General features: G+C 34.3%; 1 protein-coding gene across 1 annotated transcript in view; it reads left to right on the forward strand.

Moving 5' to 3' along the window:
- The window catches only part of HCF164 (Thioredoxin superfamily protein), a 97,945-nt gene extending 83,828 nt beyond the window's left edge, over positions 1-14,117 (forward strand). Inside the window, exons 4-5 of the transcript XR_016352870.1 lie at positions 13,886-13,937; positions 14,048-14,117. The gene's annotated coding sequence lies outside the window, so the exon portion shown is untranslated. The remainder of the gene's footprint in view (positions 1-13,885; positions 13,938-14,047) is intronic.
- Positions 14,118-14,448: the final 331 nt, after the last annotated feature.

Consider the following 14,448-nt stretch of genomic DNA (forward strand, 5'->3'; position numbering starts at 1 on the left):
ACTTTTGTGACAACATGCTAATCACTTTGTGATTTTATTTGAATTAACGATTTCTTCAGTTCCATTTGATAAAGAGAACGCTTCCTCACATGTTCCAAATCTTTGAACTATTACATCTATAGGTCTTGATAATAGCTCTTCAACATGGGTTCTAATGATTTCTTCATCAGTGTCATAGCCAATTGATGTTAACTAGAATGTCCTATGTTGAATTGCTTGAGTTATACTTGTATTAGTATCACCTAAAAAACATATATCTTCCTTGTATTCCTCAACTATGTGTACTGGAATTCTTTCCCTTGTGCATTTTTTACTGAAATTCTTTGAAATAACACCACACGACATTGTTGAAATTTTTGCCTAAGTCTTTAATGAATTCATTGATTTGAAATATCACATGTTTGTATTTTGACCATTGAACTATACCTTTTCTTGGAAAGAAAGTTGCCTGTTATTTCTTTTGATCTTATCTCTATTGGCAAAGAGGTGTCTTCTCAACATCCCACTCAGATCATAAACAACATCTTCTTTGACCATTTTGGACGTTGCATGAATTGCTCCATCGAGCATGTTGTTTAGTTTGCTTAATTGATAAATTTTGTTACCAATTACCATTGATGCAAACTTCACTTCCACATCTTCAATGGTACTGACCTTCATAGATTTTGAATCAAAATTTTCCTTTGTTAGCTGCATCACTAAGCTTCATGTTTTCGTTCTAGTAGATGGTAGTTTACAGATTGTACATAACCCAATAACGTCATGGATGATTTATTTTGTTATCATGTGGCTTATCTAACCACAAAATTTCCTCATGAAGTCTACTCAATATGTATATGATCCATTCATGTTCAATTTTGGTTGAAATACCCACTGCATGTGTGAAGCCTTTTGTTTCCAAATGTTTATGCACATTCTTCAGTCTATCATTTCCACACAATTCCTCATACACTTTGTTAATGTCTTCAACTCCTAGCTCTTCAATTTTGCAATGAATATATGACCAAACATCTTCTATCAACAATCCACCTAGTGCTATCAAAGATAGGGCACTTGTTGTGTTGATTGCACTTGCCTTCATTGGATGCATTTCAAATTATGGTTGTGGCTTCTTGATCATGACAATCATAATAGGGGTATCAACTTTGTGTTTCATTATTTGCCTCGATTTTGACCTTTCGACCATTTCACTTTTCACAATAATACTTCGGATTTTGTCAATTCACATTTTGTGCAACTAAATCCTTCACACTTTTTCGAATTCTCGCTAAATAAAGTAACAATCACAATATTCCGTCTTATGGCCAAACTGTGCCATATGGATTTTGATCCACTAACTAAATCCTTTAACAAAGTTCCTATCTAGGTCTGAATACCAAATCTCCTGATGCATCTTTGGCTAGATTCAGTTTATGAAGTTATTGGGGCTGCCATTGGTGATTTTTTATATGTGGACTCAGACACTTCAGATATCCTTGATTCGACATATGCTTGATTTCTTGTTGAGATGGATATTTCTAAGGGCCTTCCTGAGAAGGTTTGTTTGGATTCTTCGAGGGGCTCTTGGACCCTAATATTGAATTATGACGGTATCCCTTTTCGTTGTAGAAAATGTCATAAGACTTGTCACATTGCTACTCGCTATGCTGCTATGAAGACTAAATCTAGGCAATCACCTTCCTGGTGGTTAGGGGCCTCTTCTGAACACTACACAGTGGTTAAGTCCAGTGATGCGCCTCTAGATTTAGTGGTTGTATCTACGTTGTTTCCTCTGCTAATGATCTTTCGGTGCCAGTGTTAGAGGATGTTCCTGTACCTTCTCCTGCCCTAGTACTGGAATAGGACTAGGACCTTGTTCCCTCTCCTAGCCCTACCCCTGTCCTTCCTCTTGGTTCTGTGGGGGGCCAGTTGGCAACGGGCTCTTCAAGGAAGATTGTTGGTGTATCGGATTCCGCTGGGCTTCATTGTTCAGTTTCATATGGGGATTGGATTGCTGAGGTAGATAAGGTGGAGGATGGTTGGATTGCGGTAAAAAGAAAGAACACAAGACCATCTGCTCCTCCTTTAGAAATGAACCTCCGATCGTGCAAGGATGGCTCTAAATCAAAGGGCAAATCGTGATATATCTGGCTCTACCCCCTTGCTGGATATTTACTTTTGGTTGGTGATAGGCTTTTTGTCACCTTGGTTACCCTATGTTCGGGGGATGACCAGTTCTGCTTTTGTTTGTTGTATCTTTGTATATGAACTTATTGAAAATCTTTAGTCTTGTACAGAGTTTCAGGTACCCTTCAAAATCTGTTTATCTTAATAAAAAACAATCACAATATTCCCAGTAGACTATTTCTCAAGAGTGTTCCTAGATAGAAGTGTGAGAAATGATCACTATTTGCCCTTATTTATGCATGAAAATAGTTGTTGCACCTCTTCTAATGGTTAATAGTACTTTTCATCAGTTAAAGCTAGTAGTCATTACAACTTTGTTTTACCTCGGTTGAGGTGTCTACCTTTTAATGCTACCACTTCACAATTGCTTATCAAGCTTTCTTTGTAACTTTCCAAGGCCTAATCATCACATTACATCTTTCTATGCAAATTTTTAAATGTCTTTTCATACACTATTACATTTGGCCCTAATATTTGGCATCAGTTTCCTATGGAGGGGCACATTTTGTGAAATTGGTGTTTTTTAAAAATTGCCCCCCATACGTTGTTAGAATTCCAACTACCTATTTTTAGTTAGTGTGAATTTTGACTGTTGTAGGCAAAACATTAAAAAAAAGACAAACACCAAATCATTTTTACACTCGATTGCGCTCAAAAGGCACAATTCTAGCATGAGGTTTGAGCGCGAAATTTGCATGTGAGTCACTCTAATGCTGCAAGCCCATGTATCATCGACATTACTTGGGCAAGGACATGTACTGCTTCAAGTTTATGTGATTTGAAAATGAAATTGCTTGAAACTTGATTTATGTGATTTGAAAATGAAATTGTTTGAAACCCAATTTATGTGATTTGAAAATGAAATTGCCTAGCTTGAAACTTGATTTTATTTGAAAATGAAATTGCTTGAAACTGCATACAATTTGTGCAAAAACACCATCAATTATGCCCTAAGAACACTGTAACCCTTGTCGCATTTGAGCAACACAATTTGTGGTACCAATCTTTTCATGATGACTTCCTATCATCACTTAGTTGTAGCACAAATGCAACCCCCTAGCCCAATTGTACAATACACTCATTCCCATGGCATTCATATATTCATTTAGTATATCCACTGACCCTAATTGTAATGTCCCCATCTTTTTAGCAACTAAGTGGAGTTATTAGCCTTTACGTCTCCAAAGGCTAAGAGGAGAAATAAAGAGAAACTGATTAAATTAATTTATTATAAAGTCATTAAATATATTAAAATTAAAAGGTGACTTTATATTTAATTAATTTAATTAATTATTGTATTGCAAGGAGAAGCTTCTAGACAGTGCATTAATTATTGGAAAGGGGGAAGCCTCTAGTAATTTAATTTTCTAGAAGCACAATTAATTATTGTATTGTAAGGGAAAAGTTTTTAGAGAGTGCATTAATTATTGGAAGGGGGAAGCTTCTAGTAAATGCCATTAATTAATATTTTATTTCCTTCTAGAAGGGTGAAGGAAAAGTATAAATAGAGGTGAGAGTGTAACGCCCCGCCTAGGGATCCAAAGAATTAACCTAAAATTTCACTAAGTTTGGTAACTTTTTTTTAAAAAATACATGAAAGTAAAACCATTTACATCATACATATGACAACGGAAGCAATAGTAAAAGTACAAGCGAAAGTAAACATAGCATACATAACAGGTTACATTCTTCATGGATCCCTTAACGTTGAATTACATCTAAATTAACTAATCATTTAACATCACATCCTCATGAAATAATAATGATAAATCCAATGTTTATACATTACATTTCTAAATGCTCAATCATCCAGTGTACATGTCACAGGGTATGAAAAGCTTTAAAGAATATACATATGTGAAATAAGGTACATCATCCTATTCTAATCCATGATGCAACAAAGTAAAGATAATCACATGTCATACATGATACATCATCATAGAAGATATAGACATCCATCATAAAAGATCAAACATAATAAACTAAGTGCACGGTTCCTTCCAACTGTAAATAGCATCATTAGACCATCGTGGGTCCTAGCCATCCCTCCGTGCATAACATCCCAAACTACCGAAGAGATCATCGATATTAACATAATAGGAATGTCACACTTAAACATACTACATCATATGCAGTAAGTAATCTAACATGCAAATAAAAGCATAAGATAACATCATCTAACATATGCTAATCATCAATGAAAGGATACATATCCACCATCATAAAGGATGCATCAGCCACGATGTCTCAAACAGATCTCAAATGATAAGAGTGGAAAAACACTACCACCTGACTGCGTGGAACCTAAGTGGTCCACTCCCACTGTGCTGAGGAGACGATCTCAAGTTCCAAATAGGTTATCAAAATCACATAGCATAAATCTCTATAGTCCAGGAATCCTAAAAGTATACTAACTCAAGGTTCCAATCACAAAACCGATAACTAATTCCTAGAGGCACACAAAGACATGTAGGAAACCTACTATGCAAGCGGGAAAGTGTCATCGCATATATCATGTAGAAGTTACCTTGGCAGTTAGCTATACTCCACGGGTCCCTACTGATCCTCATGCGGCCACTAGTATCCTCTCATACTGACAAGGCATACTATGGAATGCAAGGTCGCAACCAAGCATTCTCTCTACTCCCATCCTAGTCTGGACAAGCACTCGAGGCATGGGCGAGAACAAAACAATTATCTTTTTAGGTTCATTTAGTTAGTATTAGGTGTGAATGTTTTCACTTATTAAAACAACTTACAATGAGTTACCTTGGCAGCCTCTTAGGGCCCCGACCCCCATTGCAAGCCACTTCCCGACACTAGAAGCAGATTACCTACCCTAAGCTCATGGAATCATAAATCACCCCAGTCCTATACAAGCGACTGGAAAGAAATATCAAAAGATAAGAACATCCAATATCCATAATAAAAGCATCAAATCTCCATGAGCAACTGAAAAGCATCCATAAAAAATCATGACCTTAACAGTTCTCTATTGGCAACTGAAGCATCACTGATAATCAAAAGTATACATTGGTTCTCAATAACCAAAATATATCTCAAATCATATTGATCGAAGACTCCAAACTGGTTGAGTCAAAACATGTCACAACATGACATCATAAATTAATATTTCAGTCCCATCATGGCGACTGGAAAATATCCAAAGGATAACTGATCGATGACTCAAAAATGGTTAAGTCAAGTGTACCATACATAAGAATCGCAACTATAACAATCAGTAATTACAAACATTACATAGAGCATTCCATCACATAACCATGGTTGAGTTTATAAAGATTAGAATTAAGACGTCATCATGACATCACAATCATAACCCCCGAGCCTCTAGTAGACGTCTTATAACTGGTCAACACTAGTAAAACCAAAACCCAAAACAAATAGCATGAAGAAAATACAATGCAAACACATGTTTTGGTTTGTTTTAAAATTTCATAGCTAAATAGAGTGTGGAGGTCTCAGTTTTCGTTTTCAAGTTTAGATATGGAATGGAGGAACATTTGTACGTTTTTCTAACTCATGTATTGTTTTATGGATTAAAGTTTTTCTCTCTAACTCTTAGAATTGATTATCCAATTATTCTATTGACATATTGTTTAATACTGTATGAAAACGATCCCCATCAAAACCAATAAGACACCTTGTAGTTTTTAACATGAATAAATGCTAATTCCCTTTAATATCTTTCCTTCATAATTCAAAACAATATTTAAATTTCATCTACAAAATAATTAATTATTAAAGAAAATAACTATTAGTACCATTCTTTTACAAATATAATAATTATTAATTATTAATATAATATACATACATTTACATATATACATATATGCATACATACATACATACATACATACATACATACATACATACATATATATAATTAATACTGAATGATAATAATATTTTAAAATGTTATAAAAAGTCGAACTATGAAAAAAACTCGATTTCACACCCATGCGAATGCAATTTCAAATCGCATAACACACATATATGTGTGAGTACCGCCATCAGCGCGTAGTACCTTGCGGTTGCAGGGCCTGCGGTGACAGCGGGTACTTCGTACCCTCTGTCGCAGGTACCCGCGAGGACAACGAGTATGGGGGCGCAAGTTCCGTCCCCCCCCCCAAAAGTTTTAATATAATTTTTTTTTAATAATGTTTTTATTAAACATTTGGCCCAGAGTATAATTTCGACATTCGTTTTTAAATAAGGAATTTCATTAAACATTATTCCACTATAATATGACAACAATATATATATATATATATATATATATATATTCAGATTTGTACAAATATGTACATTTTAAGATGAGACATATGCATAATTTGAAGGGCTTTCAATCTTAAGAATTTTTCCCTATCACACATTTGTTCTCTAAATTTACCCATTAATGCTCTAATAGATTTGACTATAAATTTTAACCCTAGTTCCATAATTTCATTGGATCTACGCATGAGGGGTTTTCTCATATACAAGAAGAAAACAATTGGAATATTCACACATAGAATCCTGAGAAAGTATTCAGAAGACACGAAGAAGATAGGAAGTGCGAGATGCGGAAATAACATAAGCAAAATCACAAGAGTCTACCCGGATTCTGATGCTAATTCGCTTCACCTCAGAAACTGTAGAGCAAGCTCCTTCCTTCTCCCACGTTCCCGAGTCCTCCAATGCTCCAAAAACGCTCTTCCTAAGCCTCTAGGAGTGCCCGAATATAAAGGACTCTCAGGAAGCACCTAGAATATCTCTAGAAACAACTAGAAGGTGTAGACAACTAAGCACGAGCTTTTTCCAACTTTCTAGATGAGTCATAAGGTTGTAGACACCATGTGCTTAATTGGTGCACTAACCCCCGTGTTGTTGACATATGAGAAATAAAAAGGTGCATTTACTCTTAGGCAAGCTTATAACTCTTATTTAATTTTTTATAACTTTCATTTTAATTTTTATAACTTTTATTATTATTTATTTATTACTTTATTATTATTTTATAATTATTATTAATTTTAATTTTTAATTTTTAATTTTAATTTTTTTTTCAATTAATTCTCATTTAATTAATTATAGTCAAAATATCAAAGATCATGATATTATATTAATTTTTTTCAAACAATTAATTTATTAATTAAATCTATTTATTAAGACTTAATTAATAGAAAATTCACCATAGGCCTCCAAGATAAAATATAAAAATCCATCATAGAACAATTCATACAAAATCAGTCTAAAGGGTTAAAAATCACGAATTATGTCATCCGACACATTCGGTGGGTAAAATATCCAGATACTTGTCCTATCTTTCTAGGACAATGGTTTAAGGGTTTGGGATTTGGACTTGAGAATTTATCTCCCTTCTCTTATCATTGAGATAGTGTAATAGGGTACGCTCATCCTGGCAATTCAGGGAAGTCGATACCTGATACCTGCAACCTGCATAAAACCCACACATGTACATACAATATATATAATACTAAGCTAAACATGCAATGGTAGGAAGTGGTGCATCGTGTAGATCTTGACTAGCAGGTGACTACGACTTCTTTCCTTAACCATATCAAAAACGCCATACAATAAGAACAATCATGCACACCATACACATGCAAGTATGGGGTAAGTATCCATAATAAAACACACATGATAATAAACCATCTAACTAATCATCATCAATAACTGAAAAAAATGTAATGATCATCATGCATATATGAAATGTAAAGTCTAAATGATCTCATCATATATCAATTGAATCCATAACATAATGTCTAATAGTCTCAAAACAATAACACTAATCTATCAACATAAAACTAGTCTAACATAGTCTGATATTAATAGCAACAATGTGTCCAGAAAAATGTGAATGAGGGCAGGCAATACAGGGAGCGTCATTGTTTAGCATTGGATCAGATGATGGTGAATTGCATTTGATAGGAACTTGGATGTACAGTTCTGTTCTTGGCATTAGAGGACGTTCATCCTCTCTTGTGACATTCTAGATGTCATTCCCTTGGGGTTTGGTCTGTGGAATTCATTGCTATCAACTCATCAACAGATAGCTTGGATGCATTTCTAGCCATAGGCAGATTGGGTGTAATTAGTGAGTTGAACAATTTGTTATGTATTTCATGATGTTGGAGTAATTAGTGAGTTGCTATGTATTTAATTTTATTAGTTTGAAAACTAATATTCTTTTAGCAGTAGTTCAATTTTCAGTTTGCATGAATTCCTTTGTTTTTGTTCATGTTATGTGGTTTAAATCTATGCAAATAAATTACAATCTCTTTCAACAATTGGTTTAGTTCTTGGGCATTTCTAGGGTGCCCATTGCTGTGGTATCAGAGCTATAAGTCCTGCCATCTTATGGAGGTCTTATAGGAAATTTGGAACAACCAGATAGAGGGAAAAGTGTTTGACAAAATGCTCAAATGGTTACTGGGTACATTAGAGACAGGGCAATGTTTGCAACAGGAGCAGAATAGGTGAATGGATATGATGTTCCAACTCATGGCTAGACAGGTGGGCATCAATATTGATGATTTGTATGTTGCTCCAGTGCAGGAGGTAGTTGATTCCTCAGGTGGGATTAAGACACGTATAGAGCCACCCAACTATGAAGTTGGTGATGGGTATTTAAATAGAGTTAGTAGATATGGGTTTGCACTTTACTATTATTGATTTGCAATTTGGTGTTGAGTCATGTGTGCAGAGTTAGGAGTCCACATATGAGGCTTTGTCAGGGGATGGCGATGCAACAATAGTGGGATTAGGAGAATGCGAGGATACTATCATACTAGCAGCCACTTTTTTGTCAGTTGAACCACCCAACGAGGAGTTTAGCAATATGCATGCAGTTGTTGATGTGTTCTAATGATGGCGCACATATTGATGATTATGAGTTCTCATCAACTACAGATTCGGTCCAGTTTTCTTTTGCGGCTGTTAGTGTTGTTCCTATGTCCATATATTTTGATGTGGCTACACCTGTTGTTGATACAATTGGCATGAGTGCATATGGTTCGCTTGTAGCTACATCTTTTCCAGTGCATCTTGGTGATGATCAGGTTTCTAGTCAAATAAATATTATGTGGGTGGATATAGGGAAGAAGAGTTTTCATAGACCTTCTATGAAGTTTCCTTCTGGTGACATTCTGACTTCTACATCATTAGCACAAGTTTTGGGTTCTAGGATGCAAGACATGTGGTTGGTCCTGATGATGCTGGTTTGCAATTGGTTTAATGTCCACAAGGATGTCACATACTACTCCATTTGGGATCCAGGTGGAGATTGGAGTTCATTGTGTTGCTGGATTGCTTGAGGACAACCAATTTTAAGGAGGGCGGACTGTAATCTCCCCATCTTTTTAGCAATTCAGTGGAGTTCTTAGCCTTTACATTCTCCAAAGGCTAAGTGGAGAAATAAGAAATTGATTAATTAATTTCTTATAAAGTCATTAAATATATTAAAATTAAAAGGTGACTTTATATTTAATTAATTTAATTAGTTATTGTATTGCAAGGAGAAGCTTCTAGAGAGTGCATTAATTATTGGAAAGGGGGAAGCTTCTAGTAATTTAATTTTCTAGAAGCACAATCAATTATTGTATTGCAAGTGAAGTTTCTAGAGAGTGCGTTAATTATTGGAAGGGGGAAGCTTCTAGTAAATGCCATTAATTAATATTTTATTTCCTTCTAGAAGGGTGAAGGAAAAGTGTAAATAGAGGTGGGAGCATCATTGTTTGGCATCGGATGATGGTGAATTGCATTTGGTAGGAACTTGGATGTACATTTCTCTTCTTGGCATTAGAGGACGTTCATCCTCTCTTGTGACATTGTAGATGTCTTTCCCTTGTGGTTTGGCCTTTGGAATTCATTGCTATCGACTTATTAACAAGTAGCTTGGACGAATTTCCAGCCACAGGCAGATTGGGTGTAATTAGCGAGTTGAACAATCTGTTATGTATTTGATGATGCTGGAGTAATTAGTGAGTTGCTATGTATTTAATTCTATTAGTTTGAAAACTAATATTATTTCAGCAGCAGTTCAATTTTCAATTTGCATGAATTCCTTTGTTTTTGTTCATGTTACGTGGTTTAAATCTATGCAAAGACATTACAATCTCTTTCAACAATTGGTTTAGTTCTTGGGCATTTCTAGGGTGCACATTACACTGATTATGGTTTGTTTTTTAAAATTATGGTTTGTGGGGTTTCAATTTCTAAAGCTAGGTGGGATTTGAACAGAAATAGATAGGATTTTTCCAATGTGGGTAATAATATAAATAGTCATGAATGACTAGGCACTAAACAATGCATTTCCTTGTTATAAATACACATACTCTTTCGACACCAAGCAAACAAATATGTGGCGATGCTTTTCTTACACATGTACACACTAGGCTGAGGGAATCCATTTCATATTGGCAATATGATGCATCTTATTCATCTTTGATCTCTGCCTCCACACATCCCATCCTGTCTTATTTGCCCACCTCTCCTAACACCCATATAGAAGTCAACACAACATCTCCACACAACCCACATATCAGATTTTGCAAAAGGCTAAGTTGGCATCTGACAAATTGGGCAAGGTTGCCTTAGGCTATATAGGGGAGGTCAGTTGAAGCAATCAATTTGTTTTCTTGTGTTTTTTTGAGCAGATTGGGAATATAATTCAATAATGGAGGCTCTCAACTTTGGTTACAATTATGATAAGGGTGATGCACAATTGCCTCTTGGATTCAGGTTCGATCCCACTAATGAAGAGCTCATAACACATTATTAAAGGTTTTAGACAATAGTTTCATGGCAAGGGCTATTGCTGAAGTGGGCCTCAACAAGTGTGAGCATTGGGACCTCCTTGTTATGTTCAATTCCCTCATTTATTGTTCACTGTGTGTATAATCCCACACACCCACTTGATCTTGAATGATGATATGTGCATACTGAATGCTGTATTGAGTACTCCAAAGTCATCCATTTCATACCTTCATCTATACATAATGTGTTTCTATTTTCTTTCTACTCACACACCCTTTTCATTTCATATGCTGATAAAAAATTTGTATAAATCTATGCTCTCAACTGTTTCCTCTTGTTTGATCATCTCATAACTGCCAAATGATTATTATTATAGAGTAGTTCCAAATATTAAGAATAACAATCATTTGGATCTATTAAGTTGAAATGCTAAATGATAATTAATGTAGAGTAGTTCCAAACGTTGACGAAAGTTATTAAAGAGTGGCCTTGGGGTCTTCCCCTAGGGCCTTTGATCATCGTTGACTCATGGACTTGACTCTTGGTCCAAAACACATCAAACAACATGATGACCCTAAACATGTCAAACAACTTGTTTGGTGCTACTTATGTTTCTAGAAATATAATAACGTCATTCACATATATGTTTGTTAGAGTATAGATTTTTGTCTATAAGATAGTTTATCTTTGATTAAATATCAGATTTCTTAATTCAAAATATAAATAAATTTGATGTTATTTTTAGATTAGATTGTGTCTTAATATAAGTTTCAAATCATACTAACTACAATCTATTATTAGAATGACAGATGAAACATTGATTAAAAATCGAGACAACTTTCTCCATTTTGATGGTAGATTACAAGAAGTGATTGGAAATGTTAATAAAGCAACTAAGACATGTTTAGATCTAGAAGCAGGATTAAAAGATAAATGTTTACTTTGTGAAACATTTTACTTCTTGCTAGCTTGGTTGATGAAATGGGTTACTTTATGAAACATTTTACTTTGTATGTGGTGGTGAGGTATATTATTAAAATTTATTGGCAAGAAGGATCTTTAATTGGAGTTGAATGATCTTACAATCTATAATATTCTACATAGGGAATAGAACAACACTAGCACTTTTCCTCTCACCAATGTGAGTACTATGGATAACTTGATTTTTCCTAAGCAATATGATCAACAATTAAACTTTACTCACTATAGCAATCATTGAGTATATTTCAACGACTAGTATTGTAGGCCAACTATTTGGACTATACATTGACAAAAATTGCAGGCCATATCAACATTATAATCATTAATTTTTATAAAGCAACAATTTTATGGTTATTCTGACTACAATCGATTTATGTCTCCAATTATTACTCTTTTCAAACTTTGACATTGTTATTTTTAGAATAGTTTGAAAAGACCATGGAAGTATAAACAAGGCATATGAATAATTTGAGGCACACACTCACATGTACACAAATGTACATATCAAATTGAGTCCAAATTGGAGACCAAAAAGTATTCAATTTTTACACTCACATTCTTTTGGATATATGCACACATATTTTTACACACTGATTAGAAATCAAACAATTTCCCAAGCCCTATCAACACTTTTTGTGTGAATACAACACCAATGACTTTAGGATATTAAAAATGATTCAATAAGGATTAGTAGATGTTCCTATATCATATTTGAAACAAAAGGAATGGGAGACAATCAAATAGTCATAAGAAATTGCAAAAAGAATGAACTTTTATTGCTTTTCCTCAAATAGTCTGTACCAAATGCTATCCAATTTGCACTCCCTGTGGCCCCTATGCCTTGACCATGCTATATATGGTGGCAAACAACTTCCCTAACAATTGAAGTCAGTTGGAAGGCATTAACAATATGTTCAAGGGTCTAAATCAACTTTCCCTCCAAAAACCTAATAATCGTTAGAATTCAAAAATTTGAATTTCTAACTACATTTCTTTTCTTTAATGGATTTGAAACTTATTCAAAACTCTTCCCAATGTCCTCTAAGGCTAATCTACCCATGTGGGCACTATTGGCCCCACTTACATTCATTTGATCCTAAGGTCCTTATCAAGAAGTTTAGGATTCATATACATTTCTTTAGTTTGACCATTACAATAGGCCATGTTGGGCCGTAAGACATTCTAGTTAATCTTAATTGATGCCCTTGGACCTCCTTGCATGCTTGGTGTCCTTGTGACCAATTTATCGTTTGGGTGTTGCTGCACCACTAATAAATCATGGTCATGTTCTCAATGGATCAACTATGATTGAGGCTGATGTAATGATCTTATAATGCTTTACAAAATATATTGTTCAAATGGTCTTCAATGATTTGTAGGCAACAATATTCCTCTCTTATCTTATACTATAAATATTATATACTATAATATATATTATTATTACATGAATACGTATATATAGAAATCGATGATTTACCAATAACAACAATGAATCTTAGATTGAATTTATCCGACTAAAGCTACAACTTTAATAGATCCAATATACTAGGATGAATTTTGATTGAAATCTTTAAATACAACATAGCACACAAATCTAATCAGATTTGCATTAGGTTGGCTTACAAATTTACAATGGCTAGTTAAAAGGTCAATGAGATATAAAATTGAACAATCAAGTGAAAACAAGTTTAGTAGAAGGTGACAAGTTTGACACGTACAATGTCTAAAATCATTTAGTCATTTCTAGAAGGAAAAGGCTACTCTTTAAATGGTCAGATGCTTTGACCTAGGTGCAATTCTTAGCTGACATGTTCCATGAAAAACTTATATAAGCCAAATTTGATATCTTTATGAATAGGTATTTCAAAACATTTGCAATGTAAGTCTGAATTATTTTGCATTCTAAGTTGTAGACAAATTCCATTTTTGTATGCTTCTAATTTTTATCTAGCATCTGCAGGAACTTGATCCCCTTTCTCGAGCATCCCTCACAATCTCATGGATTGATAGGCGTAAGTCAATACACCATATAGAGATTCTTTGTTTAATACTATTATGAATAGTAAGATTTTTTGATACAACATTTTTTTCTTAATGTTTTTATATTTGATCTTTGTTGCAGGGCCACATGGATCAACAACCACATCAAGGATATTGATACTCTTGGCTCTTCTTCTTGACAAATAAAATCTCATTATAATTGTTCAAATTAGATAGAACTAAAATGTTATTTTATTAAGTGTATTAGAGTAAGTGTGATAGTGTTAATAATATTGTGATTACAAAAAGATGCTTGGGGAAAAGGAAAGGAACTTGTATTAGTCCTTGAGGAGAGTTCTAATGAGGAGGACTATGACGCCATTATTGCAAAATCCACTGGCTCAATTGACACGAGTACAAAATTAATCAAGGATATTATAATTGAAGTTCTATTGGATCTACCATAGAGGTAAAAAAGCTAAATGAAAAGTATTTTGAATTGAATACTTTACCAATAAGTCTGTTTGATGTTATTTTCCAATA

This window comes from Cupressus sempervirens, chromosome 6 (genome assembly GCF_028749045.1).
Source record: "Cupressus sempervirens isolate cs-2001-9-10 chromosome 6, ASM2874904v1, whole genome shotgun sequence".
NCBI classification, from domain to species: domain Eukaryota; kingdom Viridiplantae; phylum Streptophyta; class Pinopsida; order Cupressales; family Cupressaceae; genus Cupressus; species Cupressus sempervirens.